Here is a 6,660-nt window from a genome sequence, read left to right on the forward strand (position 1 = left end):
ATAGAGAATATTTATTTACTAAGACTTGAACATTCTATTATTACATGGCTGGGAGAGTCAACAGAATTCCTTCTTTAACCACCAGAGGGAGAGTTCCTCAAAAGATTTAATCTGTTCTTCAGCTAATAGCATGTATAGTGCACCGTTTTGAACACTCAGGTCTTCCTTGGATCTACCAACATTTTGATGCAAGATTTAGCAACTTGCACTGATGTGCTTGATACTTGATGTTTAAAATATGCTTTGATATTTCTCTTCCTCATAAACAAGTTTGCTGGAGGACTCCCTAGAACTATGGGATTTACAAAATCCCAAATGTCAAGATTTTTAATATTTCAAAATTATCACAGATTTTTACTTTGTTTTTTTTAAAGAACAGCCAGTCACTTGACGCATGCAACAGTTACCAGAGTTGAGAGATTTTTGTACTTAATCACAACAAAAAAAAAAGCAATAGATAAGAACAGTGTATTTCACTTTGATTTTTAGCCCTAAGACTATTTTAGGATGTAAATGAATACTTGTGGCTAGGCAGACTATACCTGAAGTCATGCAGCCTTCTCTGAAGGTGTACAAAATGAGGATAGTATCATTTTAAATGGCTGTTTTGACTGTTAAATTCACTTTCTTGTGACTCCCACTATGCCTACTGCTGAAATAATCTTACAATAGTCAATGAACAGTTGAATAAAACGATCACATAATATTTAACTTGTGGTACCCTCTGCAACTCCAAGAGGTGGCGAGTGTTTTTGGTTTCCACTGTGCCTTTTTTCCTTCAGCAAATCAGTTGTGCTGTAAGGCACAAGCTTCTTTTCCTGGTTTAGGATCCAGAAACCCAACAGAGATGTTCCTACCCAACCCCCCTGTTTCTTCATTTATGCATCTGCTGTTAGCCTGTGATGCATTTCCAGCCCCCTCTTCTGGGCTGCTCTGCCATCTCAAGAGTTCTGTTGGGCATTTGCCTGCTTATAATGAGTTGGGTGATGAAGCGTCCCTTGACTGTACCAGTGTCATGGTTTAAACCCACTCAGGCAACTCGTTCACTCACCCCCCCCCCCTTCTTTCCCTCCCCCTGCTCTCGGAGGGATGGAGAGGAGAATTGAAAAGAATGCAACTCCCACGGGTTGAGATAAGAACAGTTTAGTAACTAAGGTATAACACAAATCACTACTGCTACCACCAATGATAATAATGATAAAGGAAATAACAAGGGAAGAGAATACAACACCTCAGCACCAGCTGACCGATAACTCGCCCCCCAAGCCCGACCAAGCTCTGACTGATACCTCCTCCAACCCTGCAGTCTCCCAGCCCTTCCGGCTAACTCCCAGTTACATCCTGGGCATGACGTGCTGTGGTATGGAATACCTCTTTGGTCAGTTTGGGTCAGGTGTCCTGTCTCTGCTTCCTCCTGGCTTCCCCTCCTCCCTGGCAGAGCATGAGGCTCATAAAGTCCTTGGCCAAACCAAAACATCATTGTTATCAGCTCTGTTCCCGAGCTGAAAGTCAAAACACAGCACTGCACCAGCTACCAAGGAGAAAAATGACTGGTACTGCTGAACCCAGGACAACCAGGAACTCTTGCTTGGCTAAGATGGGAGCAGCAGTGACCATACCATGAACTCCCATTGCCTGGCCAAGGTGGGAAATGTGAGTGGGAATAATCAGTCATTCCCTGACAGCTTTGGAACATTCCGCACCTTGGGCGTAGCCTGAGCAGAACGATACCATTGTTACTGGAATTTTGAAAATTCCAATAAGTACAAACTCAGATTGTGTTGAGGATTGAAATTGACTGAAGACTAAAGCCAACTATCTTGCAGCCTTGTACACAGTGATCATAAGTGAGGCCTTCTGAGCTCTCCTGGACCCCGCTGGCCTGTGACCAAGCATGTCCCTCCGAGTGGACAGAGCTCATTTCTGAGAGAAGACTCAGAGCTCATGAACTCTCAAGTTTGCGAGGTTCAGAGGACAGATGCTGAAAGCTGGTGATGCAGTGTGGGCTGAAGACTCCCCATTCCTTAAGGCCCAGCCCTCACCGATGGGGAAATTTGAAGTGAACGGGGAGGGGAATTTTTAACCACTGTCCAAGTCGGAGGCTAAGATTGGACCTAGCCACATAAAAGCTCCTTCAGGAGTTTGGAAAGCAAGGGGGTCCACTCTCAAACCTCATGACTCAGTGGGAGGGTTTCCCTTACTCTTCTGCATCTTCAGCCTGAATCATTTTAGCTCAAAACTATTTTCCTTTGTACATTACATTCATATAGTAAGTAATAGAGTGAACCTTGCCATCAAACTTCTAGTCACCCTTTTATAAATAAAAGAAAGGTCTTTGTTTCGGGATTGGGATTTTGTTTTTTGGTGGTTGGTTTTTTGGGTTGGTTTTTTTTTTTCCTTCACTCCTCGGTATGTCTGTTCTGTATAAGCTCTTGTGAACTGTAATGCTGTTCGGGTCTGGTCCTTCATCTCATTAGTGTTTCACACAGATTGCTATATGACTTTGTGGTGTGCATCTGATGTCAGATTTAATAGGAGTGAGTTGTTGTAAAGATAAGTGGGTGCCTTCTAATATTTTTCTCCTAAAATGTGAGGGGATCCCGTCTGTGTCTGGTGAGAGGAGCACAGTGGGTTCCTATCAGACATTGAAGGCAGAGGTTCAGTAGTTCTGCCCTAACCCTGTTTTGATACTGAGCAGGTCCAGGCTGCTTCATAGTTTAACTTTTAATTTAAAAAGCTGAAATGCCCCTACACCTAATTGCCCCCAGCTCAGTGCTGCATAGGAAATTTTTAAAGCAACCTAGACACCTTTGAAGCAAAAGGCTGAGCTGCCTTTGACTAAAGAGACAATCAGGAAGGTTATGTTATGTTGAGGGCCAGCTAGAGCCTGAGGAGAGATGAGTGCGAGCTTCTGCAATTTGGTTCTTGCTCTGAACTGGCCTCAGAGAAGGTTCCTGCCACTTCCCACTTACTGTTCATCAAGTCAAGGGAGATTGGCTGGTCAAGCTAGGTGCTGGATGGTATGGGTAGCATCCAGTCTAGTTCTGCTAGGATGCCACACCTAGTGATCTCTAGAACACGTTGAATAAAGCAAAGCAAGCAGGAAAAGAACGTACAAGTGTCAGTAAGTTTCATGATTCACATCATTACAAATAGATAACTGATAGCTACAAAGAATGAAAAACGAGTAGAGAGAGAACAGTCTGGCAGTCCTGTGTAACACTTGTTCTGAGATACGAGACTTGAAGGGGCCTGTTCCAGGCTAACATGATGAATATATCTGTCATGGCATTTCCTTATTTTCTTTTTATGAAGCACATTTTCCTAATGCTGCTCTCGAAATGGCAGGTACATTTAAATTTAGCAAAGTTATACTGAAAGCGGCATAAAATACAATTAGCGTGTTCAGTGTGAAATGACAGCATGGCATTATCTGTGTGATTGGCCTGGAGTTTAGAAATTCAGTGTTGATTCCCATTGCAGCTATAACTCAGGCATGCCATTATTTGTTAACTACTGTCAAAGTAAAGAGCACAAACCAAAGGTCCTTAATGAGCCAGCCTCTTGCACTGAAGAACTTACAACCTATAAATGAAGGTGTGCAGAAATAGAATAATTGTACTGTTGAGAAAAAAATAACTTCTTGCGTTTTCTTGTTAGCATATCAGTTTTCCTGCAAGTGCTGCAAAATCAGGGCGCATGTGTGATATCTTTGGATTATTTTATGGAGGTATTTGGCAAATGGAGAAAGGCCTCAAGAGGTGAGGATGAGATAAACAGATGGGAATGGAAAGTGTTAATGTTCTCAGAAGGGTTGTGAAGTTGAATTCTCTTGAAATCCCCGTAGGCTCCTTTCTTCCTTGATGCTGTTACTGCTAAGACATAACTTAGCAGGAAGGAGATCTGGCCATAGCTTATCACATCAGTATCTTTTGCTTTTTTTTTTTGTATTGTCAAGCCCCAGCCAAGCCAGCCCCCACAGGAGTAAATCCCTTCTTTTTATACTTGCTGTCTTTAAAAGGATAGATGGTATAATTAAAGTAGTGGAGGCATCTGCCTTCAGCTGGCATGTCACCTGTTTTTATCAACAGCAGTGCTCTGACTATGGATAAAAAGGGGAAATACAGAGAGCATATCCCCTCTACCACTTCAGAATCAGCATTGCTTCCGGAGCAAAAGCCATGTTAAAATACATGATAGGAAGAGTTCAGCAGCAGTACTGGCTTCCACATCTCCTTTCTCACCTATTGTGTTCTTCCCTGGCCCCACTGACTCCCCTCCTACCTAACTGTAGAACTGTGAAAATAAAAATTACTTTTCTTCTGCGGGATGGGTTCCTCACTGGGAGCTGGTATGGGAGAGCCTGAGGGGGCACCAGGGCCTGGGGAAAGTTTGGTATCGTGAGCATCTCCCAGCCTCCATGCTGCAGGTAGCTGATGCAACTTGTGTGAACGTGCTAGTACAGGACTGTCAGCATGAAATGAAGTCATAAGTGTTGAATGGGTATGTTTGGACTAGTGAGTAGCTTTAGAAGTAGATCAATGATGGGGGAAGCTCTGAGAGGTTAGAAAGAAAGATTTGGGGTGCAGCGCTCATCTAACTAAACCATAGCACAGACTGTTGTTGCTGGATGCAATGCAGAGGACTGAGCCCATGCCCATAATTGGTCTCTAGGCCTGGATGTGCCCATGCTTTGGAAGTGCAGGTCACACAGCAGCCATGTCACCTCTTTGTCTTTGGTGGCTTTGTGCCCACTCTCCTTATGAGAGGTCATCTGGAGAATCATTTTTTTTCCAGATAAATGCCTTTTTTGGAGGCACTGAGTGCAAATGCTTAGAGCAGCTGGAAGCAGGGCCCTTGTCCTCACAGTCTCTTTCCTTCCTGTGATCTCAGATGAAGAACTATGATGCCCTGCTTTTAATATTTGTTTCAGTTTTACACAGTTGAATAGCTGGTTTTGAGCTCTGTTTGGAGAAATAGGCCAAAAGAGAGGGGTGAGGTGAGACATTGCTGAGGAGCTGTGAACACTGGACAAAAGTAACTTCTGATTTTCCCCAAACAAATTCTGTATTAAGGTCAAAACAAAGATGACAAATGTCAGTCCTGCAAGCAATGTTTGTGAAAACTTCTTTTCCTTCCCAGGAGAAAAATGATGGCTAAGAGTTTTCTGTATTTTCTACAAAGCTCCTTTTTTTCACACAAAAGGAATGAACAGCCTTGAAGAAAGGTCGCAGTCAGCGGCAGTTTCATCATTTGCAGCCTCACACGCTCCAACCAAAAGTGTTTCTAGATTGGTCTGACAAAAGCCAGAGATGCTGTTTACCTATCCCTTTGAAAGAGGAGCTCCAATTATTCCAACTCATGGCTTCAACTTGACACTCATGACACCTGCAACAGAGGTGAAGTTCCTGTAAGGAGGAATTGGAGGAATCTGGTTTTCTTTCCATCCACGAGGAAAAAATAATGTACAAACCCAGCAACAGCAGTTATTGCTTTACTGCTTTCCTGTCCTTAAGCCTCTTGCAAAGCTGTAATTGTTTGCTGTTTTCTTAGACTGATAATTTGCAGTCTTTCCTCTGTCTGAAATGCCACCTTAGCAGTTTTTTAAGAAGGATGTGTTTCCATTATGTACAATGCTGGACAGCACCTCTTGAGTATCTTTGAAGGACAAAGCTTTCACAGAATACATCCTGTCTCATGTCGCTATTTATAATTTAGGTCAATTCTTTTTACTTCATTTTACTGTAGACAAAGGCATTTGCTTTAAAAGGATGAATAACCCTTGACCAATAATAACTCTGTCACCTTTGCACTCTGGCAACCATTTCAAATTCCCGGTGAGATTTCTTTGGATTTTTTTTTGCCATCCATGTTTTTACTCAGCATTTTCTGCAGGAAAAGGCGGACAAATCGAGGCCAGAGGTTTTGTATGATTCCCCACATGGCATTGCCACATTTCAGAGAAAAATTCCCATGCTTCAGTGCTTGAGAGAAAGTCTACCCCAGATGCAGGGTACAGCTGGGCAGGCACATGAGGGGAGGGCTGTGCCTTCCTGAGTTCCACTGCATTTGGCTCCTGCACCCCTGAGCTTTCTCCTCTCTCACCCAGAGAGCCAATGGAGAGATGACAGACCAGCCCAGGATCCACTGCAAAATCTTGGTTTTCCACAGTCTCCATGCTGGCATTATCCCATTTCTGTCACCATTCCATGCTCCAACTCTCACTGCTTTCACCAGAGCTTTCCTCTGCAGAACCTTAGTGGCTGCAACTTCCACTGGATTCAACCTTCTGCTGTTCTGAGCTCCTCACCCCTATGAGCACATGAAGCAGCCAAGAGCTGAGCATGCATATCACAGGCAGAAGTAGCCATTTGGTGAAGGCACAGGACTTCTTGTCTTTAAAAGAACAAGAGAAATTATAATAAGAAACTAAGAAGCACATTCACTGTGATTTCTTATTTTCAGAGGAAATCTAAAAACGCCTTTGGCCATTCTGGAAAATGCAATGAACCATATTTGACACTGAATGTTCATAGAAAAATACTCATTTAGGGCTTTTTGTTTTTTTTCTCTCAGTCACCCTGACACATGAGTATGATTAAACATTTGCCACCTGCAAAGGAATGTCACTATGTAATTTTCCATAGCATTCCGAGAGAA

Source organism: Pezoporus flaviventris, unplaced genomic scaffold (genome assembly GCF_033815535.1).
Source record: "Pezoporus flaviventris isolate CSIRO_AGI_PZ_B2104156 unplaced genomic scaffold, CSIRO_AGI_Pfla_v1 ptg000081l, whole genome shotgun sequence".
In the NCBI taxonomy this organism is placed as follows: domain Eukaryota; kingdom Metazoa; phylum Chordata; class Aves; order Psittaciformes; family Psittacidae; genus Pezoporus; species Pezoporus flaviventris.